Source organism: Thamnophis sirtalis, unplaced genomic scaffold, assembly GCF_051295495.1.
Source record: "Thamnophis sirtalis isolate CommonGarterSnake01/CBP01778 unplaced genomic scaffold, rThaSir2_p1.2 scaffold_2, whole genome shotgun sequence".
Classification (NCBI taxonomy): Eukaryota; Metazoa; Chordata; class Lepidosauria; order Squamata; family Natricidae; genus Thamnophis; species Thamnophis sirtalis.
This window is the reverse complement of record NW_028261382.1, coordinates 63,830,602-63,854,385: the sequence shown is the minus strand read 5'-3', so window position 1 is coordinate 63,854,385 and position 23,784 is coordinate 63,830,602. Positions and strand designations below refer to the sequence as shown.

The window sequence follows — 23,784 nt, the reverse complement described above, 5'->3', positions numbered from 1 at the left end:
TGTAAAATCCCCATTCCATCCCCACTCCTGGGGGAAGGATACTGTAAAATCCCCATTCCATCCCCACTCCTGGGGGAAGGATACTGTAAAATCCCCATTCCATCCCCACTCCTGGGGGAAGGATACTGTAAAATCCCCATTCCCTCCCCACTCCTGGGGGAAGGATACTGTAAAATCCCCATTCCATCCCCACTCCTGGGGGAAGGATACTGTAAAATCCCCATTCCATCCCCACTCCTGGGGGAAGGATACTGCAAAATCCCCATTCCCTCCCCACTCCTGGGGGAAGGATACTGCAAAATCCCCATTCCCTCCCCAATCCTGGGGGAAGGATACTGCAAAATCCCCATTCCCTCCCCACTCCTGGGGGAAGGATACTGCAAAATCCCCATTCCCTTCCCATTCCAGGGAAAGGATACTGCAAAATCCCCATTCCCTCCCCACTCCTGGGGGAAGGATACTGTAAAATCCCCATTCCATCCCCACTCCTGGGGGAAGGATACTGTAAAATCCCCATTCCATCCCCACTCCTGGGGGAAGGATACTGTAAAATCCCCATTCCCTCCCCACTCCTGGGGGAAGGATACTGTAAAATCCCCATTCCATCCCCACTCCTGGGGGAAGGATACTGTAAAATCCCCATTCCATCCCCACTCCTGGGGGAAGGATACTGCAAAATCCCCATTCCCTCCCCACTCCTGGGGGAAGGATACTGCAAAATCCCCATTCCCTCCCCACTCCTGGGGGAAGGATACTGCAAAATCCCCATTCCCTTCCCATTCCAGGGAAAGGATACTGCAAAATCCCCATTCCCTCCCCACTCCTGGGGGAAGGATACTGTAAAATCCCCATTCCATCCCCACTCCTGGGGGAAGGATACTGCAAAATCCCCATTCCCTCCCCACTCCTGGGGGAAGGATACTGCAAAATCCCCATTCCCTTCCCATTCCAGGGAAAGGATACTGCAAAATCCCCATTCCCACCCCAGTCTGGAGCCAGCCAGAGGTGGTATTTGCTGGTTCTCTGAATTACTCAAAATTTCAGCTACCGGTTCTCCAGAACCTGTCAGAACCTGCTGGATTTCACCCCCGGTCCAGCTGCCTCGAGCCATTTGGAAAATAACAAAGGCGGGAAATAAATGAATTAATTTAAAAAATATTTAACAAAATGACACACGGACGCACCAAAGGCTCGGGAGCTGCGTCCAGGCACTCCCAGCGAAGTGACATTTGCCTCCTGGCTTCCCAATCTTTTTATTGATATCGATTGCAATCCTCTCCCCTCCCCGCCCCAACCCGGCTATTCCCCTTCCATTTAGGCTTCCGTGCATGTACCCAACAGCTGTCACCCAACGCGGCAAATTCTACAGTTGCCTAGTAACGGCCAGGTAAGAAAGCCAGCGAACCTGTCTCCTTCGCAGGCTGCATGCTTAATGGCCAAGGATAAAGGAGAGGCCTGCTGGCAGTGACGGTTTGGCAGTGTCCCTTTGCACGCACAAACACAGCTGTTCAGCAGCAGCGGCGGAGATCTGTAGCTGGGGTGTAGGATGAGGATGAGGGTGAAGAAACTTTAGATATTCTCAGCCATCCAGGTTCATGGTTGTCCCAAAGATGCTTTGTTTTCAGGAGGCAGCTGGACTTTCTTGTTTTTTCTTTTGAAGACATTTCGCTTCTCATCCCAGAAGCTTCTTCAGCTCTGACTGGATGGTGGGGAATGGAAGGATTTATATTCCTTGCAGAAGGCTGGTCACTTGCATCCTTTTAGAGGGTCATTGAGGCCGCTTGGAGGTTTGTCTGTGTCCTCAGGGTCACCTGAGTGGTGCAAATGGTTCTTGCAGTCTGCAGTTTTTCCCCTCTGGAAATCCATTCCTTCTCCCAGACCATTCAAAAGGTCTTCATCCCAAATTGTATAGGTAAAAGTCTGTAGAGATTCTCAGTCATCCCAAAGGTTTTCCCAAAGGTGCTTTTTCAGGAGGCAACTGGACTTTCTGGTTTTTTCTTTGAAGACGTTTCTCTTCTCATCCAAGAAGTTTCTTCAGCTCTGACTGGATGGTGGGGAATGGAAGGATTTATATCCCTTGCTGGTCATTTGTATCCTTTTAGAGAGTCATTAAGGCCATTTGGAGGTTTGTCTGTGTCTCAGGGTCACCTGAGTGGTAAAAATGGTTCCTGTAGTCTGCAATTTTTCCTCTGGAAATCCATTCCTTATTCCTACACCATTCCAAGGGTCTTCATCCCAAATTGTATAGCTAAAAGTCTGTAGAGTTTCTCAGTCATCCAGGAACAGAAAGTCCAGTTGTCTGTTGAAAAAGCACCTTTGGGACAACCATGACCTGGATGATTGGGAAACAGCGAGAGAGTGGGTGCACTTATGCACATCCCCACTGGTGTGAGCAGTGGGCGAGCATCTGCGTGCGTGCTCCATTATCATGAGTGGCAGGTGTGTGTGTGCACACTACTTGTGCAAATGGAGTTACGTGCATGTCAGCCGCTCGCATGAGACCATCAATTCTTCTCTCCACCCACCAGCCCACCCCTGCCAGTCCACATAGCTGGAAAGGTTGGGGAATTCTGACTTAAACCACAAATTCCGAAGTGCACAAAGAGGTATGAGTCGTGGTGGCACAGGCTACTTCTGCTGACTGCTGGCTGAAGTTCGGCAGCTCGATTCTGAGTGGCTCAAGGTGGACTCAGCCTTCCGTCCTTCCGAGGTGGGTAAAATGAGGACCCAGATTGTTGGGGTTTGCAATAGGCTGACTCTGCAAACCGCTTAGAGAGAGCTGGAAAGCACTGTGAAGCGGCATATACATCTAAGTGCTTTTGCTATTGTCAGTCTTTCCTTCCGTCCTTCCTCCCTCCCTTCCTTCTTTCCTTCCATGGTACACAGTGTTTAGAATTCAGTACTTGCAGGCTAACTCACTGCTCACTCCAGGAGTGCGATTCTGACCGGCTCAATGCTGATTCAACCATCCAGCCTTCCAAGGTCGGTAAAATGAGGATACAGATTGTTGGGGGCAAGAGGCTGATTCTGTAAACCAAAGCACTGTTAAGGGGTATATGTTTGTACTATTGCTATTCTTTTTCCTTTCCTTTCCTTTCCTTTCCTTCCTTCCTTCCTTCCTTCCTTCCTTCCTTCCTTCCTTCCTTCCTCCCTTCTTTCCTTCCTTCCATAGTAAACGGTGTTTAGAATGCAGTACTGCAAGCTAACTCACTGCTCACTCCAGGAGCTCGATTTTCATTAGCTCAAGGTTGACTCAGCTTTCCAAGGTTGGTAAAACGGGGACTCAGATTATTGGGGGCAAGAGGCTGACTCTGTAAACTGCTTAGAGTGGGCTGGAAAGCACGGTGAAGCGGTATATATTGCTATTGCTACAGAAAGAATGTGGACTTCCAGTTATGCTGATGCTGCTCATTACTTGTGCCATTAATCCATACTGAACAATAAACCAAAAATGCATTTCAGCACTGAGAGAGAGAGAGAAAGAGGGAGGGAGGGAGGGAGGAATGTAAAGATGCAAACTTCCTATTTGGCATGTCCAAAATCCAACACAAGGAATCCAAACACGATAGAAACCGACAGGAAAAGAAGGAAGAAAGAAAGGTGTAATCACACAGAGTCCTCATATCCTATATTGTCTTTTTTTCTTTTCTCTCCAGGATCATCAAGGAAGTCAGGAAACAAACAAACCAACAAACCGAATGCCAAATGAATACCAAATGTGGATGACTTACCAAAGCTCTGCAACGGTGATTCTCTCGGTTTAGGCTGATGACATCAGACCGAAACACCTGTGATTCCCTCTCTTCTTAAAAAAAGGATTCGCTCCAATGCTTTCTGTGTCGCTGCAGGTTGTCTGAATGGCAACTCATTTCCAACCTGAAAACGAGAAATGGTCATTGTTTGTACTCTTTTTGCAACAATTTTGGCAATTTTTTTTTTCCAAGGATGAAAATGGCAAGAACAGGGAACAACAAAAAATCAATTAATCAGTGGAACAACTTGCCTCCAGAAGTTGTGAATGCTCCTACACTGGAAGATTTTAAGAAGATGTTGGATAACCACTTGTCCGAAACGGTATAGGGTTTCCTGCCTAGGCAGGGGGTTGGACTAGAAGACCTCCAAGATCCCTTCCAACTCTGCTATTCTATTCTATTCCAATTCTCAGTGGCCTTTGACACTGTAGTTCAAAAGTATCTCAAATTCCTTATCCTGGGGCAAAAGATAGAAAAAAGCAACTGATGAGGATTAAGGTAAAGGTAAAGGTTCCGCTCGCACATACTGTATGTGCTAGTCATTTCCAGCTCTAGGGGGCGTTGCTCATCTCTGTTTCAAAGCCGAAGAGCCAGCGCTGTCCGAAGACGTCTCCGTGGTCATGTGGCCTGCATGACTCAACCCCGAAGGCACACAGAACGCTGTTACCTTCGCACCAAAGGTGGTTCCTATTTTTCAACTTGCATTTTTTAACGTTCTTTCGAACTGCTAGGTTGGCAGAATCTGGGACAAGTAACGGGAGCTCACTCCGTTACGTGGCGCTAGGGATTTGAACCATTGAACTGCCGACTTTTCTGATCGACAAGCTCAGTGTCTTAGCCACTGAGCCACCTTCCTTGATGAGGAATGGAGACTCATAAAAAGCCTGTATTCTAACAGTAGGTAATATTGGTAGCTCAGAGTTGAACTGTGCTCTCAGAGCTTAGTGGATTTCTTGCAGACGTTTCATCACCTAACTAGGTAACATCATCACTGCTAGAAGGAAGGATCTGCAAGGAAATAGCTAAGCTCAGACAGTACCAAGGAACCCACTGTGAGACCCATTAGCCAGCAGAATATCTTGCCTCCAGAAGTTGTGGATGCTCCATCACTGGAGGTTTTAAAGAAGAAACCAGAAAGCCAAATTCCAGAATGGTGTAAGGCCATAATGGCAAACCTATGGCATGCGTGCTCAAAGTGGCACATGAGGTCATGTGCTTTTTATGTGCTTACTGCTAGGTTGGCAGAATCTGGGACAAGTAATGGGAGCTCACTCCGTTACGTGGCGCTAGAGATTCGAACCACTGACATGCATGGCCTTGCCTGTTTATCTTCCAGGTTTCTGGTGCACATGCGCAAGCATAAATCAGCTGCCCTTCGTGCACGCAGCAGTGCCGAAAACCAGTGTCTGCATGCACCCCGGCCAGCTGATCATTGGAAATGCACGCTCGCTAGAACCTGGAAGTTCAGCTTTTCCGGAGAGTGATCCCTTCGCCTGCAGGGCAGTGCTGAAAACCGACCTGTGCATGCGTGCTAGAACCCAGAAGTTTGACTTTTCCAGAGTGTGATTCCTTTGCACGCATGGCGGTGCCAAAAACCGGACTGCGTGTGCATGCTAGAACCCGGAAGTTCAGCTTTTTCGGAGCGCGGCCCCACAAGCGCGCGAATGTGGACGATGTTTCCGCACAACCTTTTTGGCACGGAGGCAGGGGTAGCTTCCTGCCAGTTCTAACCTCTTCTGCAGAAGAGGTTCCACAAATCTACCGTGCTGTTTAGAACTGGTTCCAGCTTCCCCCCGCCCGTCCACACATCATCAAGATGAAGAGCGAGAGGAGGAATTCTGGAAGTTGAAGTCCACAAGTCTTAAAGCTGTCAAGTTTGAACACCCCTGGGGTGTTTTTTCTAAAGGGTTAGGGGTGCAAGGGTCTTGTAACTTGACAACTTTAAGACTTGCGTGCTTCAAATGCCAGAGTTTCTGAGCCAACATTTTGGTTGCTAAGCAAGAGCGTTGTTAAGTGAGTTTCATCACACTTTACAGGTTGGCCATGCCCACCTGGTCACATGACTGCCAAGCCACTCCCACTCGGCCACATGGTTGGCAAGCCACTCCCACAAAGCAGGCCACACCTACAGAAGAGGTTCTAAAAATGTTGAAACCCACCACTGCACGGAGGGTAGGGTCTCCCGCTTCAGCAGAGGGATGGATTAGAACAGTGTTTCCCAACCTTGGCAACTTGAAGATGTCTGGACTTCAACTCCCAGAATCCCCCAGCCAGCATTCGCTGGCTGGGGAATTCTGGGAGTTGAAGTCCGGACATCTTCAAGTTGCCAAGGTTGGGAAACACTGGATTAGAAGACCTCTAAGGTCCCGTCCCAGTCTGCTTATTCCTATTCTGTTAGCTGCGGAAGCTGTGCCAGGGGCCAACCATGCACATCTTGGCATGGACTTCACAGCCTTCAGGGCATCAGGAGCTAACTTTAGCCAAGCGTTTGAAGAGTCGGCCATCCTTAACCATCCAGGCTGGGATCCAATTGCTATTCCTGTTTCAGGCTGGTTTTGGCTTTCGTCTCGCTCGGCTGCAAATCTTTTGCACGTTTGATATTTATATTCCCTTGCCTGCAATCCCAGAACAGCAAGCCTGGGTTTTCAACCTTCCTCGCTCAATGAAAGAAAAATAATTACGCATTTGCGTACCCAGGTCTGTTTTTTGATTTCTCCAAACAAAATGGTCTTTTTAGGAAGCTATCGGGTTGTCAGTTTCCGAGACAAACTGGAGGAAATATCTCCACGCTGAAGAACATGAAACTGTTTGCAGGAACCCATCAAAACCACAGTGTACAAAAACACAAGAACGTTCTCCCTGATGCTAACTATTCTGACAACCCACAAAGCCAAGGCTTGCCACCCAATAATACCTACATTTGCAGCTCACCAGCCCATCTTCAAAAAACTGATTAAAAATGATCAATCCGAACTACAAGAGAGAAAAGCATGGAACCAGCTGCTGCATGGAACACCAGTGGCCGACCCGAAACAATTCTATTTTTCCAAGGGCGCCATTGTACGGAAACCCTGGTAGCTCTCCTCCCCACTTCTGAATAAAGACTGAAATTTAAACCCTGCGATCTGTTTAGCCCTACTGAAAGATTCAGAGGCAAACTTACAGCTTCCGCAACAAGGAACGGGCTCCTTTTTCATTTGTATCGGAGGTAAAGAAAAGGAGGTAGAATGGAATAGAATGGAATGGAATAGAATAGGATTAGGATTAGGAATTGGATTAGGATAGAACAAGATTAGGACAGGATAGGATAGAATAGAATTAGGATTATGATAGAACAGAATAGAATAGGGTTAAGATTAGAATAGAATAGAATAGAATAGAATATGGAGTGAGGTGGGGAGTGGAGTGGAGTGGAGTGGAGTGGAGAGGAGAAGAGAAGAGAAGAGAATTCTTTATTGGCCAAGTGTGATTGGACACACAAGGAATTTGTCTTTGGTGCATGGGCTCTCAGTGTACATAAAGAAAAATAAAATAGAATACATTCATCAAGAATCATAAGGTATAACATTTAGTGACAGTCATGGGTTACTAATAAGCAATCGAATTATACTAGGAAACAAAACAATATAAATTGCAAAGATACAAGCAACATAGTTATAGTCATTAAGTGGGGAGAGAAAGATATTAGGAAGGATGAGAAGAATCAAAGTAATGCAAGTATTTGGCAGTGTTGTGGGAATTAGTTGTTAAACAGAGTGATGGGGTTCTTGGAAAAAACTTGTTCTTGCGTCTAGTTGTTCTGGTGTGCAATGCCCTATAGCAGGGGTGGTGAAACTTTTCCGCCTCAGGTGCCAATGCCCCCTGAAAGTTCACAGCTTTCTTGGAGCCTGGGGAGGGCGAAAACGGCCTCCTCCACCCAACTGGAGGCCCTCTGGAGGCTGGAAACGGCCCATTTCCCGACTTTCGGTGGGCCCGGTATGGTTTAGGTTAGGTTTATTCGATTTATATGCAGCCCATCTCCCAAGGACTCAGGGCGGCGTACAACATTAAAAGAAACACATAATACAAAAGTTAAAAAGAAATTAAATAGGATAACCCAAACCCAATTAAAATTGACCATGACATTTTTTTAAAAGAATTAAAATTAAAATTAACAGTAATCTATAATTTGTTTTGTTTTGTTCAGGCCAGGTATGTCCGTTTTTCGCCCTCCCCAGGCTCCAGAGGCTTTCTAGGAGCCTGGGGAAGGCGAAAAATGGCCCAACACGCAAACCAAAAATTCGGGAAGTTTTCCTGAGGGCAAAAAACAGCTGAAGACCAAGACCAAGAATCAGCTGGCCAGCACGCACATATGCGCTGGAGCTGACAGGGCAATGCCTCGCATGTCCTCAGAAATGGCTCTGCGTATAAAGAGAATCAGTGGTGGGTTTCAAATTTTTTTAGAATCTCTTCTTCTGTAGGTGTAGCCTGCTTTGTGGGAGTGGCTTGCCAGCCATGTGACTGGGTGGCAGTGGCTTGCCAGCCATGTGACTGAGTGGGAGTGGCTTGGCAATCATGTGACTGGGTAGGCATGGCCAACTTGTAAAATGTGGTGAAACTCACTTAACAACGCTCTTGCTTAGCAACCAAAATGTTGGCTCAGAAACTCTGGCATTTGAAGTTCGCAAGGCTTAAAGCTGTCAAGTTACAAGACCCTTGTACCCCTAACCCTTTAGGAAAAAAAAACCCCAGGGGCGTTCAAACTTGACAGCTTTAAGACTTGTGGACTTCAACTCCAGGAATTCCTTCTCTGGCTCTTCATCTTGATGATGTGCGGACGGGCAGCATGGTAGATTTGTGGAACCATTCTATAGAAGAGGTTAGAACTAGCAGGAACCCACCCCTGAAGAAAACTGCATATAAAGAGAACTTATATAAAATGTTTTATAGATGGCACATGACACCTGAAAGATCAGGAAGGATGTTTAAGGATAAAACAGCTAAATGTTGGAAATGTCACCAATTGCCAGGAATGTATTATATCATATGTGGTGGACGTATAGGGATGCAAAAAGCTATTGGGTTAAAATACAAACATGGTTAGAGATAATGATACATCAACCCGTGGAGTTTAAGCCAGAGATATTTTTATTGAGTATTCTACCAGAGAAATACAGTAAAGAAGATTCATATTTGATTGTACAAATAATAACAGCAGCTAGAATTGTATTTGCACAAAACTGGAAAGCAGACAAAATCCCATTGGAAGGTGAGGTAAAAAAGAAGATATTAGACTGTGCAGAAATGAATAGGTTGACATTGAGAATAAAGGACAAGAAGGAATCAGTGTACTACAGGACATGGGGCAGAAGCACCTCACTGAGGACTAGGAGCATAGGCTTTCCAAGCAGAGGCAAAGCCAGGTAACGGCGCCTGGAGGCTCGGCGGGCTAAGATGGTCAGCCAGTTCCAGGCCATGATGCAGTCCCACTGGAACGAGGCCCTCCGGCTCTTTACCACCAGTGGCGCTTCCCTCCAGCCTTCGCCCAAAGCCCCACACCAGGAAGCTGAAACTGACCCCAAGTCTGAACTTCTGCCCCTCCCCCCCGACCCACACAAAAAGACCCCAAAGGGGGAGAGTCTCTCCAGCAACACAAACGTTCATTGCACGTATCCGTCCCAGGAGCCGTAGTTTGAGGACCCCTGATTGAGTGCAATATAAAAAATGCCATTATTTTTTCTGTGGACCACCAAAATTTTCTCACGGACCACCAGTTGGTGACCGCTGTCCTAGACAATTCCCTGCCCAAGTAGGTGACCCTGTGCCATTCCAGACAAATGATTGTCCAATCTTTTCTTCCAAACCTCCTGGGTTGGAGCACCCACAACTTCTGGAGGCAAGTCATTCCACTATTAATTGCTCTCACTGTCAGGAAATTTCTCCTTAGTTCTAAGTTGCTTCTCTCCTTGATTAGTTTCCATTCATTGCTTCTTGTCCTGCCCTCAGATGCTTTGAACACCCCCGCCTCTTTTTTGTAGGAGCCCCTGAGATATTGGAAGACTGCTCTCCTGTCTCCCTTGGTCCTTCTCTTCACTAGTCTAGCCATGCCCAGTTCCTGTAACCGTTCTTCCTATGTTTTAGCCTCCAGTCCCCTCATTGTCTTGGTTGCTCTTCTCTGCACTCTTTCCGGAGTTCATGTTGAGATTTATGTTCAATCATGCTAGGCTAATGGAAAGGCTACGATGTCCATTCACCTTAAGAGACTCATTCATTTCTTTTAGCACCTCCAGGAATGCTCGAAATCATTCAAGTCACATCACTTCACGGCAGAGCTGGTTCTGACTTGTACAGCATCTCAAAAAGATCCCTGAGCATCGTCCACGCTTTTGTGCAGGGGCTGGGAGAAGGAGAGCATTTTTCAATTTGTGTCATGCCGTGTTGTGGATTCTCTAGGGGAAGTTCTATCTAGCAGGTCTGAAGACAAATGACGCCGTTGGTCTTCCCACTCCCAATTATCAACAGCAATTCCCCCAAGGGGACGGGGGGTTATATTTCAGCCCAATGCAGTGGGGGATTAAAAGCAAGGCACCGCCACCTTCTGCGTCCTGAACAATCTCAAATTGAGTCTCTTTGCATTCTTGTAATGTCAAACCAAACCACAATTGAGGATAATGGGTGGAAGAATGCAAGGAATGCCATGTTGGGAGCAAAGAAGATTAGAACACAGGAAGAGGGAAGGAAGGAAGGAAGGAAGGAAGGAAAGAAGGAAGGAAGGAAGGAAGGAAAGAAGGAAGGAAGGAAGAAAGGAAAAAGAGGGAGGGGGAGGGAGAGGAAGGAAAGAAGGAATAGATGAAGAAGGGAAGGAGGGAGGCAAAGAAGGAGAAAGAGGGAGAGAGGGAGGAGAAGGAAGGAGAAAGAGGGAGGGAGGGAGGGGCAGGAAGGAGAAAGAGGAAGGGGAAGGAGGGAAGGAAAAAGAGGGAGGGAGGAAGAGGAAGGAAGGAATAGAGGATGAGGAAGGGAGAGAGGCAAGGAAGGAGAAAGATGGAGGGAAGGGAAGAAAGGAAGGAGAAAGAGGGAGGAGGCAGGTGAAGGAAGGAGAAAGAGGGAGGAAGGAGAAGGAAGGAGAAAGAGGGAGGAAGGAGAAGGAAGGAGAAAGAGGGATGAGGAAGGGGAAGGAAGCAAGGAGAAAGAGGAGGGGAAAGGGGAAGGAGGGAAGGAAAAAGAGGGAGGGAGGGAGAGGAAGGAAGGAATAGAGGATGAGGAGGGGAGGGAGGCAAGGATGGAGAAAGATGGAGGGAGGGGAAGAAAGGAAGGAGAAAGAGGGAGGAAGGAGAAGGAAGGAGAAAGAGGGATGAGGAAGGGGAAGGAAGCAAGGAAAAAGAGGGAGGAAGAAGGGGAAGGAAGCAAGGGGAAAGAGGGAGTGAGGAAGGGAGGGGAAGGAAGGAAGGAAGGAAGGAGAAATAGCAATAGCAATAGCAATAGCAATAGCAATAGCAGTAGACTTATATACCGCTTCATAGGCCTTTCAGGCCTCTCTAAGCGGTTTACAGAGAGTCAGCATATTGCCCCCAACAATCTGGGAACAAGGAAGGGAAGGGATCTATATATGGCTCACTGCAGTGGTAGGTTCCGGATCCCGGTGCAATCAGTGCAACGGGGCTGGGCGCCCACCAGATGAACCCGTGCAGCATGCACATGCGTACTTACTTCCTGCAACACACTGCGACGCCTCTGCGATGCTCCAGTTGCTTGGCGGAGCATTGCGCAGGCGCCGTACACTCCGTGCATGTGCGCGGAAGCCCCAAAAACTTCAAATATCGGTAAGGAGGGTGGGCAGGCAGGTGGAACGGTACCTGTACTGGGGCGTACTGGTCGTAACCCACCACTGGCTCATTGCATTGTACGCAAACCCATGCAAATGAGCAGCTGTCTGCAAGAAGTATCAATCCTTCCATTTCCCACCATCCAAGTCAGGGCTAAAGAAGCTTCTTGGATGAGAAGCGAAACGTCTTCAAAGAAAAGACAAGAAAGTCCAGCTGCCTCTTGAAAAAGCACCTTTGAGACAACCAGGACCTGGACGACTGAGAATCTCTACAGACTTTTAGTGATCCAATTTGGGATGAAGACCCTCTGAATTGTGTGGGAGGAGGAATGGATTTCCAGAGGGAAAATTGCAGACTACAGGAACCATTTGCACCACTCAGGTGACCTTGAGGACTCAGATAAATCTCCAAGGCGGCCTCAACGACCCTCTAAAAGGATGCAAATGACCAGCTCTCTGCAAGGAGTAAATCCTTCCTTTCCCCACCATCCAGTCAGAGCTAAAGAAGCTTCTTGGATGAGAAGTGAAACGTCTTCAAAGAAAAACCAGAAAGCCCCGTTGCCTCTTGAAAAAAAAAAAGCACCTTTGGGACAACCCTGATCTGGAGGATTGAGAATCTCCATAGACATTTAAAGATGGTCTGAAGCCCCACAGAATCCGTAGGAAATAAATGGGCCACCCTCTCCCTTATTTAGAAGATTTAGAAGACTAAAGGCCAAATATAATGATTCTAAAGGGCAGAAGAAGCCTTATTTTGTCTACTAATAAATGGTTATTCCGTGTTTAGCCCCAATCACATTTCTTCCCATTTTCCATAGGCCAACAATACTTCCCCCTCCAGCAAAGAAACCTTCCTATTAAGAACCAAAAGAAAAGTCATTAAAAGCCAATTTTCAAAGAAGGCAATTGTTTCTATATTTCACATCACATTCAATTATTTTCCCCATCCACTTTCTTTCTCTCTCTCTCTCTTTTAAGGTCGGGAAATGGGGGAATCTACTCATAATGGATTAGAGAGCTTAGAGTACCTTGAATGCATGGAGATAAGAGAGTTTGGCAGACCAAAAAAGAAAGAAAAAAAAAGGGGGGGGGAGACACCCATTTGAATAAACCCAGCAAGCTTCTTCATGGATGTCATAGCAACTCTGGAAAAAAACCAAATATATGGAGGGGGGGATGCATTAAGTTCTTACGTGCCTGCTAGAGAATTAGAAGGTTCCTGGAGCTTTTAAGACAGATGCAGCATTAATTTGTCAATAACAAGGAGGCATGTTGTTGTACATTGAATCAAATGTGCCAAACTAACAGTGATGGTCCTGGCAAAGTAATTCACTTCCTTCTATCCAGGACATTGGCATATAAGCACTGTGTCAAGTTCAAAGCACACTTACGCTGTTGCAACTATTATCACTTCTCAGCTTGCCAAAGAACCAGGGGGGAGGGTAGGGTGAATTGAAATGAAGGCTCCAGACCATGAAGAAGACGACCCATGGGAGCCAAGGATACTTCTGCAGGTGTTTGCCAAAACCAAAGACTTTTTCTCATAGCAATAGCACTTAGATTTATATACCACTTCACAGTCCCTTACAGCCCTCTCTAAGCGGTTTACAGAGTCTGCCGCTTGCCCCCAACAATCTGGGTCCTCATTTTACCCACCTCGGAAGAACAGAAAGCTGAGTCAACCTTGAGCCGGTGAAAATCAAACTGCTGGCAGTGGCAGAGTTAGCCTGCCTTCTAGCCACTGCATGCCATGGCTGGCTGGCTGGATGAAAGGAAGGAAAGAAAGGAAGGAAGGAAAAAGAGGGAGGAGGGAAGGAAGGGAGGGAGGAAGAGTAATAGCCCTTAGATTTATATACCTCTTCACAGTGCTTTAGAGCCCTCTCTAAACAGTTTACAGAGTACACACACACACACACACACACACACACACACACTTTTGAGAGTGGGCAATAGAATTTCATTTTTAATGTGTGCCAGTGTGTTCACAGTAAAAAATGACAATAAAGAGGATCTTTATTTTTCTCTTCTCTTCTCCTCTTTCTTATTCTCTTTCTATTCACACTTCTCTTCCCTTCCCCTCCTCTTTTCTCTTCTCTTCATTCTTATTCTATTTCTCTTCATTCTTCCCTTTCCCTCTTCCCTTCCCTTCCCTTCTCCTCTCCTCTCAACAATTGTGCTGGTTTCATTTCGCTCAGCTTTGTCTGGTCCTCGAAAACAAAGATTGCAGGCTAGGTCTCTGTGACACTTCAATCAAGTCCCCTTCCTAACTCGCTCTTCGACTCCAGTGTCTATGTACAGTGGAACCCCCCTACTTAGAAACAATTTCTAAAAATGGTGGCTGGCATTCTCCATCCTCCAACCCCCACGGCCGAGCAATGTTTTCACAAACTGCTGAAAAGAGGTTTGCGCCTTCAAAACACCCGGCTGGAGAAGTTCATAAAAAGTTGGTACAGATTCAGCAGTTCGTGGCTCAAGGAAGGAGAAGACCATATATCCATTTTTAGTAATAGGAGTCTGTTCGTAAATATGAGCTTTCTATACCTCAGATGTCCTTAGCTTGCCCGTATTGTACAGGTAGTCCTTGACTTATGACCCCAACGGAGCCCAAAATTTTTCTCGTTAAGTGAGACATTTGGGAAGTGTGTTTTTTGCCCCGTTTTCTTGCCAGGGTGGTTAAGTCGATTGCTGAAGTTGATAAGTCAGTAACCCAGTTGTTAAGTGAATCAGGCTTCCCCATTTGACTTAGCTTGTCGTAAAGGTAAAATTTTCCTCCGCACATCTGTGCTAGACGTTCCCGACTCTAGGGGGCGGTGCTCATCTCCGTTTCAAAGCCAAAGAGGCAGCACTGTCCAAAAATGTCTCCATGGTCATGTGGTCGGCATGACTCAATGCCGAAGGCGCACAGAACGTTGTTCCCTTCCCACCAAAGGTGGTTCCTATTTTTCTACTTGCATTTTTGTCATGCTTTTGAACTGCTAGGTTGGCAAAAGCTGGGACAAGTCATGGGAGCTCACTCCATTACATGGCGCTAGTGATTCAAACCTCCGAACTACCAACCTTTCTGATTGGCAAGCTCAGCGTCTTAGCCACTGAGCTACCACGTCCCTTCTTTGCCTGTCAGAAGGGTGCAAAAGGAGATCACCGGTTCCTGGGGAACACTGCAACCATCATAAATATGAACCAGCTGCCAAGCATCTGAATTTTGATCGTGCGACCATGTAGCACCATTTTTCACAGTCGCAGCTGTGAAAAATGGTGCTGTCAAACATTTTTTTCAGCGTCCTTGTAACTTTGAACGGTCACTAAATGAACTGCTGTAAGTCGAGGACTAGCTGTATCCCAGCTCTTGTTTCATGTGTTTGCAGAGCTCCACAATGGCCAATAGGCAGAGGGAAAGTTTGCCTTATCTTGAGTCTGTCATCTGCACCTCCTTAACTGTCTGGTTTGGCTCTGCAACCCAACAAGACAGACACAGACTTCAGAGAAGAATCAGAACTGCAGAAAGAACAATGGCTACCAACCTGCCTTCCATTGAGGACCTGCACACTGCATGAGTCAAAAAGAGGGCTGGGAAAGTATCTACAGACCCCTCACATTCTGGACATAAATTGTTTCAACTCCTACCCTCACAATGACGCTATAGAGCACTGCACCCCAGAACAAGTAGACACAAAGACAGTTTATTTCCCAAATGCCATCACTCTGCTAAGCAAATAATTCCCCCAACACTGTCAAACTATTCACTAAGGCTGCATTACTATTAGTCTTCTCATCATTCCTATCACCCATCTCCTCCCACTTATGATTGTATGACTATAACTTTGTTGCTTGTATCATAACGGTTTATATTGATTGCTTACTAGTGTGATTTGATTTCTTCTTTGTACCCTATGACGCTCATTAAGTGTTGCACCTTATGATTCGTGATGAATGTATCTTTTCTTTTTATGTACACTGAGAGCATATGCACCAAAGACAAATTCCTTGTGTGTCCAATCACACATTCTATTCTATTCTTTTCTACTCTACTCTACATTCTATCTATTCTGATTTCTTATCCTATCCTGTCATGTCCTTCTATTCTATTCTATTCTATTCTATTCTATTCTATTCTATTCTATTCTATTCTATTCTATTCTATTCTATTCTACTCTACTCTACTCTACATTCCATCTATTCTGATTTCCTATCCTATCCTATCCTATCCTACCCTGTCCTGTCCTGTCCTGTCCTTCTATTCTATTCTATTTATTCTATTCTATTCTATTCTATTCTACTCTACATTCTATCTATTCTGATTTCTTATCCTATCCTATCCTATCCCGTCCTGTGCTGTGCTGTCCTTCTATTCTATTCTATTCTATTCTATTCTATTCTATTCTATTCTATTCTACTCGACGCGACTCGACTCTACATTCTATCTATTCTGATTTCTTATCCTATCCTGTCCTGTCCTCACCTTCTATTCTATTCTCTCTATTCTATTCTATTCTATTCTATTCTATTCTATTCTATTCTTTCTATTCTATTCTATTCTATAAGCCAAGTTCACCAGGTTCTTCTTGCTCAGGTCAACAAACATAGTAGCAACCCTGAAAGCTCCTAGATGGCCTTAGCCAGGTTCACTATACCGGCTCTTGTGTTTCCTATCAACTTTCCACTTGGATCATAGTCCCAAGTCAACTGGATCCCAGCCACCGTCTCCAGCCAAAGGATTTTAATCGGGCAGCCTGGCCCAACAGAAGGCATGGCAACTCACCACAGGCTTCTCTTGGCTGTCCAGCAAAGCTGCAGTCCATCCCTTTAGGAACTACAGGTGAATAAAAGGATCGTCTGGCCACCTGGTTTGCGATGCCAATTCCTCTTTTGTTTCCCCACATTTCAAAACAACAACAACAACAACAACAACAACAACAAATGTTGCTCCCAACCCCAGAAAACCTTGGCCAACTAAGTAGAAATTCAGCTTCTGGAAGCCATCCACGGTCTTTCTTTTCTTCCCCCCACTTCAAGAAGTCACAAAAGAGCAGCAAATTATTAGCTGTTCGATTCCTGCATCCTATTTTTATTGCTTTGATGCCCATTCTATTTTGTTGTTCAAATGCCCTTTTCAGAGCTTCTAACCTGCATTTCTGCTTCTGGAGACTCTCACCAAAAAGCTGGTCCTTTTAAAAATAATAATAATTAGATGGGTCAAGTCCTATCTCCAGTGCTTGGTTCTGGATTAGGAGATCTTAGAAGACCAAGGAATGTTCTCAGCGTTCTGACCTAGGCTTCCCAAGATCATGAATAAGACTCCTCGTCCTGATAAAACCTCCTTTAATTAGATTAAAGGGAATTCCTCTCCAGCAAAGTCCTGGCAAACAGTCTCTCGTGAGATTTCCCAACTACAGACCTTTATCTGGCTTGGATAGCTGCCAGGCCGATATCTTTCAAACGCCAGGCTGTAGCAGCAATTACTTGGCAAGACGTCAGGAAGAGATCTTCACCCTAATGGATTGAACTCCTGCAAACTCCACTCCCCTTTCACTCCTCTTTATTCCCTATGGGTGGGGCCATTCACCAGCCACCTGTGGCTTTACTCCTGAGTTGGCCCTTGTTCCTTAGTTGGCAACTCTGTGCATGCGCACAAAGGGAACAGGCTCCAGCTGTTCTTCTGCCCCACTGATCTCCAACTCCAAAGGCAGTTGATAACTGTTGGACGGCCCTGGGCCTATCTCTGCCTCCGATGCAGAGCCCTTGTCAGAGCTTTCCCCAGACTCTAGGACTGGCCCATGTTCCTCCCCAACCTCCTCACTGTCTGAGTCTGCCACCAGCTCTGCTGGTGGGCCACAACACTCAGCTTCAACAGTTCCCCTCCCTAAGAAGCCCACTACTCTTCTACACATGGATTCAAGCATTCCATAGGACAAGATCTGCAGAATATGAGGGCCATTACTGAAAAGGCCCATTCCACCTATTTTTTGAGGGAACTGAGAGGGGTAGATCTGAGAGTCCCTCGGACTGCAAAGAGAGCAAACCAGACCCTCCTACAGGAAGTGAACTCTGTTCTTTAGAAGGACAGATCCTGAAGCTGAAGCTCAAATGCTTTGGCCACCTAAGGAGAAGAAACTTTTCTCCTTGGAGAAAAGACCCCGACATTGGGAAAGAAAGAAGGCCAAAGGAGAAGGGGACGGGCAGAGGAGGAGATGGTTAAATAGGGTCAACACAATGAACGTGGATTTGGACAAACTCCAGGAGATAGTGGAGGACAAGAGTCATGCAGGGGTGGGATTCTACCAGTCCGGACCGGTGCGTGCGAACTGGTTCGCTCAAACGATCAGGTGGGCTCATCCACCTGCCCCTGCGCTTTACTGACCTATATCTTCTCGACTGATTCACCTTGACTCAGCTGTTCCCCCCACCCCCCCAGCAGTAACACAGAAGGCACCATATTTTTCCAACTATAAGACACACCGGAGTATAAGACGCACCAAGATTTTGAAGAGGTGAATTTTAAAAAAACGTTTTTGCACTCTGCTGGCCTCCCAAACCCTTTGCACCCCTTGTTTTTTTTGTGAAAAACGGAGATGCAGAGAGTTCGAGAGGCCTGCAAAGTGCTCCTGAGGGCTGGGGGGCAAAAATGAGCAAAAAACAGTCTGTTTTTCATGAAAACAGGCCCATGGTTTTGCAAAAAAACAGGACATGCATAGGCTTTGGGAGGCTTATAGAGTGCTCCTGGGGACTTGGGTGGGAAGCAAAACTGAGCAAAAAACAGCTTGTTTTTCGCAAAAACAAGCCCATTTTTTGCAAACAAAAAAAACCAAAAAAAACCCCAGGGCATGCATATGCTTTAGGAGGCTTGTAGAGTGCTCCTGGGGGCTGGGGGAGGGAAAATGGCCCATTTTTTGCTTGTTTTTTGTCCTCCCCAGGAGTACTTTGCAGGCACATCCTCTGCACATCTGTTTTTGTGAATGGGGTGGGCCTTTGGGAGGCCAAAAATGCTGCATTCGGTGTATAAGATGCATCCAGATTTTCACCCTATTTTGGGGGGGAGGGGAGAAAGGTGCGTTTTATACTCCGAAAAATACGGTTACATTTTCTTAAAACTGTGCACATGTGTGCTGCGCGCAATCACCAAACTGGTTGTTAAACCGGCAGCATCCCACCACTGGAGACATGGCGTGCTATTGGGGTCCATGAGGTTCGCAAAAACGTGGCTTAGTGACTGAACAACAACAGCAAATTTCTTTTTTAAAAATAAATAAATAAATCTGTTAGGCCTATTTTAGGCTTAGGCTATACAAAGTAAAGTCTGCTTCACATCAAGCTAACTTCATGGATGCATAGGGTTTCCTTGGCAACGGGATGGAAAGAGAATCCCGCTGCTTGCTTTTAGCACGTTTCCCCCCCACACCTTTTTTTTGACCTTTTACAAGTTTCCTGGTGGTCTTTCATTCCAATCCTAACTGGGTGAGGGTCTGCTTAACTCCTATGTCCAAGGCTCTGAAGACCGAGAAGACCCCAAGATGCCAAAACAGGGCTGAGATGGTCTACCTCCCACTTAAAATTCCCAGCTCTCCTCCTCTCCTTCGCTCAGCCGCCTTTCCCTGATGGACAAGCAAGCAAGCCACGATTGTTCGTGCACGTCTGAAGAAGCCCCGCGTGGCTCTTGCAGGGCTGCGGTGAAAGCAATTTTATTAAGATGCCCACATGTTTATTTATTAGGTAGACCGGATAGCTTACGGCTTTTATCTCAGGGATGCCTTTGGAAGGGAGAGACTCTCCTCTGGGTTGCTGCTACTTAGCGATTGTCTTAGCTTATTGATTCCAGCACTTCACTTCTCGGGGACTGCTTGATGGGGTTACAAAAACATTAAGATGGAATGATGAGTTTTAACAACAGCAGGCAATGCGAAGCTATGCAGGATGAGTCTTGTTTCCCCCACCCCCCCAAAAAAGAGGGGGTAAGGAATAGAAGGTCCCAGATTAATTGACATCTAACATTTATTTCTGTAGTATGTATGTATGTATGTATGTATGTATGTATGTATGTATGTATGTATGTATGTATGTTTGTTTTTCTGTATCTGCTCATGAGCCGTGGTGGCACAGTGGTTAGAATGCAGTATTGCAGGCTAATTCTGCTGGCTGCCAGCAGTTCAATTCTGATCGGCTCAAGGTTGACTCGGCCTTCCATCCTTCTGAGATGGGTAAACTGAGGACCCAGATTGTTAGGGGCAATATGCTGATTACCTACCTACCTTCCTTCCTTCCCTCCCCCCCCTTTCTTCTTTCCATGGTGCACAATGGTTAGAATGCAGCATTGCAGACGTACTCTGCCAACTGCCAGGAGTTCAATCCTGACCAGCTCAAGGTTGACTCAGCCTTCCATCCCTCTGAGATGGGTCAAATGAGGATGCAGATTGTTGGGGGCAATATGCTGATTCTGTAAACTGCTTAGAGAGAGCTGGAAAGCACCGTGAAGTGACATATGTCTAAGGGCTATTGCCCTTCCTTCCTTCCTTCCTTCCTTCCTTCCTTCCTTCCTTCCTTCCTTCCTCCCTCCCTCCCTCCCTCCCTCCCTCCCTCCCTCCCTTCTTCCATAGTGCACAATGCTTAGAATGCAGTATTGCAGACTAATTCTGCCAATTGCCAGTAGTTCAATCCTGATCGGTTCAAGATTGACTCATCCAGAGGGGTTGGTACAATGAGGACCCAGATTGTTGGGGACCAGAGGCTAACTCTGTAAACCGCTTAAAGAGGGCTGTAAAGCACTGTGAAGCGGTATATAAGTCTAAGTGCTATTGTTATCTCAGGGAAGGACTCTGGCCAGCTGACAATTCAAAAGGCATTGAAAGGAAGAGGTTCTGTGGCCCATTTCATGTTACAACGTTATTGAAAAAGTGACTTGAAACCGGTCCTCACACTTACAACTACTGTAGCATCTCTGGTCATGGGATCAAAATGCAGGCACTTAGCAACCAGAATGTACGACCAACCGTTGGGGCATCGCAGAGTCACGTGACTGCCATTTGCTTGATCTTCCCAGTTGTCTTCCTATGAGCAAACTCATGGCGGGGGGGGGGGGGAGGAGGGAAGCTGGATTTGCTTAATGACAGCACACGATTCGCTTACAGATAAGTGATTCACTTAACAACCAGGGCAAAGAATTCACAAAATCAGGCGTCATTCACTTAAGAACCGGGTTGGGGGCTGAGAGAGAGGGGGGGACTGGCTCAAAGTCACCCAGTCAGTTTTCATGCCAAAGGCGAGACTAGAACTCACTGTCTCCTGGTGATTGATATATAGTCACCCAGCCTGCTTTCATGGCTAAGATAGCACTAGAACTCACCATCTCCTGGTGATTGGCCCACTTACCAAATTGGCTTTCATGGCAGGACTAGAACTCATGGACACCTGGTTTCCAGCCTTGTGCCTTAACAACTATACCAATACCTATACGTATACATGTACCATACCAGTACATGTACACATACACAAATATGTACACATTTGCACACATTCAGAAGCTCCCCAAAGGATATATCTACACCAATGAATCCTCCCCATTGCAGAACCAGCTTGCCAAACTCCAGGGAGGGATAACTTTGAAATGCAAGAGAGTTTTCCATCACATCCTCCTCCAAGCGAGGTTTGGCGAACCCCTTCTCCCAACCACCCATCATCATCCACCCAGAGGCAGCCAAGATGCAAAAAGCAAAGAGATACTTGAAAAAAAAAAACATGGTGAATTTCATCCCAAACATTTCAGAGACAGACAGAGAGGGGGAAAGAGAGAGGGAGAGGGAAGGAAGGAAAGGGACAGAGAGAATGAGGGAAAGGGGTAAAAGGAGAGAGGAGAGGAAGAGAAAGAGAGACGGGGAAGGGAGAAAGAGGGGCAGAGAAGGAAAGAGAAAAAGGGAGAGGCAGAGAGAGAAAGAGAGGGAGAAAGAGAGAGGGGAAAGAAGAGAGGCAGAGAAAGAGAGGGGGACAGAGAAAGAGAAAGGGAGAGGGGGGAGAGAGAATAAGGGAGAGGCAGAGAGAGAAAGAGAGGGAGAAAGAGAGAGGGGAAAGAGGAGAGGCAGAGAAAGAGAGGAGGGACAGAGAAAGAGAAAGGGAGAGGGGGGAGAGAGAATAAGGGAGAGGCAGAGAAAGAAAGAGAGAGGGAGAAAGAGAGAGGGGGAAGAAAAGAGGGAGAGAAGGAGAGGGGGAATGGAGAGAGAGAGAGAAAGGGAGAGAGAAGGGAGAGGGAGAGAGAAAAAGGGAGAGGCAGAGAGAAAGAGAGAGGGAGAAAGAGAGAGGGGGAAGAAAAGAGGGAGAGAAGGAGGGGAAGGGACAGCGAAAGGGAGAGAAAAAGGGAGAGGGAGAGAGAAAGAGAGAGGGAGAAAGAGAGAGAGGAAGAGAAAGGGAGAGAGGGAAAGAGGCATAACGAGGGCAGGCATTTCAAGGCTCAACGGCTGTTTGGAAAAACCACGGATCCCATGAAACCAAAGAGGAAGGAAATGAAACTGGAGAATCGAGGGGTGGGGGAGGTGAGGGGGGGGGAAGAAAGATATTGATTAGCAGAATGACAAAGTTTCCCCTTGGTGCAGACCTCCAGACTGCGGCTGCAAAGCAGCTTCCACAACATCAGCTTTCAGAAGAGGCCAAGATCAAATCCGGGATTGGGGGTGGGGGGGGGGAGAAGAGATGACACAGACTTTTCCTTTCTTTTCCTTTCAAAAAAAAAAAAGATGCACGTACTTTCTCCTCCCGATGCATCACCCCAAAGAGAGGACAGCAATGGGGAGTGGGCAGGAGAGGGGCACAGAGAGGAGAGCAAATGGCCAAAGGCAGAGCAGCTCCAGAGAAGGGAGGGGGGGGAATAATCTAGCAAAAGGGTTTAATCCGGTGCATATCTTATGCTGCCGGCCTCAGAGAGACCCAGAGGCCGTTTCTTCCAACGGTCCAAGCTCCTCTCCCCTTATCTGGGAAGCTTTTGAAGGACATCAAAGCCCCCCACCCACCCTCAACAGCTACATTCCAGCAGAATACCAAAGTTTGGCTGCTATCCGGATGGCCTCCCCTGCAGTGGTGGCTGGTCAGCCCCAAAAGGGGTTAAGAGAGGGAAGAGAAAATTAAAAACAGAGGAAAGACAGAGAGAGAAAGGGAGGGAAGGAGAGAGAGAGAGAGAAAGGGAGGGCAGGAGGGAGAGAGAAAGAAAGGGAAGGAGGGAGGGAGAGAAAGGGAGAGAGACAGGAGAGAGAGAGAGAAAAAGAGAGAGAGAGGGAGGGAGGGAGGCAAAGGGTGGGTGACCCTCTTAAGCCAGTTAAGCAGATAAATCTATTTTTAGGAGGAAGGAGTCAAATGGGAACAGACCGGTCAGCAAAAACGTAAAATAAAACCAATCACCGGGTGCCTTACCTTCAGAAATGCAGCCTTTATCCTTGCAGACCAGAGTGGAGAAGAGACAGGGGGAAGAGAAAATAACCAATTGGAAAATAAAATCAAGAGGAACGAGCCCTGGGTGGCCGCAGAGAGGAGAAGAGGAGGCTGGAGGAGGAAGAGGAGGAGGAGGAAGAAGCAGCAGCAGCAGCAGCAGAAGAGCCAGCAGCCCCCCGTGCGCCTGTGAGCTGTCCAGAGGCTCCTGGGACTCTGTGCGGGGAGGCAGGGAGGGCGCATCATTGGCCATGCAGCAGGCGCCACAGCCTATGGCACAGCAGCACTTTGGCGCGCGCGTGTGCTGTGCAGAGAACTCAAACGCACGCACGCCCTGGACACATACCAAGATGGCTTTCCTGGGCTCGGCGGAGAAAACTGTCTTCCACCCGAGCATCAGGCTGGGACTTCTCCCACCACCTGCTGGCGGGGTGGGGTGGATGGATGGATGGAGAGAGAGAGAGCGCGAGAGAGCAACAGCATAATGCAAGGAAACGAAGCGTGGGGAAGGGGAGGTGGGCCAGGAGGGTTGGGGGGGGGGAGAGCTAGCTGGACGGAAAGGGCTTCGGGTTTTCCTCCCTGCCCAAAGCTGGCCCAGGAGGACTTCAACAGGTCTTGGGGAGAACCTACCAGGAGATTGAAGGATGGGATGGTAGGTGTCCTCTCTGGCATTCAGGACCCCGATGGGCCCAAGGATAAAGCTACCTTTGAAATCCTCCTTCCTTCTCAGCTCCAAGGAATCCTCTGGAAGGTATTTCAGAGGGGTGAGCCAGATGCTTCCAACCAAGGGGTCCTCCTCCTCCTCACCTCCTCCTTTTCCCCTCCTCTCCC

The 23,784-nt window shown here is 47.1% G+C and overlaps 1 protein-coding gene across 7 annotated transcripts in view; it reads right to left on the bottom strand.

The window, feature by feature from the left end:
* The window catches only part of RIMBP2 (RIMS binding protein 2), a 119,005-nt gene extending 95,810 nt beyond the window's left edge, over positions 1-23,195 (bottom strand). For all 7 annotated transcript variants that reach the window (XM_087705800.1, XM_087705803.1, XM_087705805.1 and 4 more), the window contains exons 1-2: positions 22,939-23,195; positions 3,732-3,876 (exon numbers count right to left, since the gene is read on the bottom strand). The gene's annotated coding sequence lies outside the window, so the exon portion shown is untranslated. The remainder of the gene's footprint in view (positions 1-3,731; positions 3,877-22,938) is intronic.
* Positions 23,196-23,784: the final 589 nt, after the last annotated feature.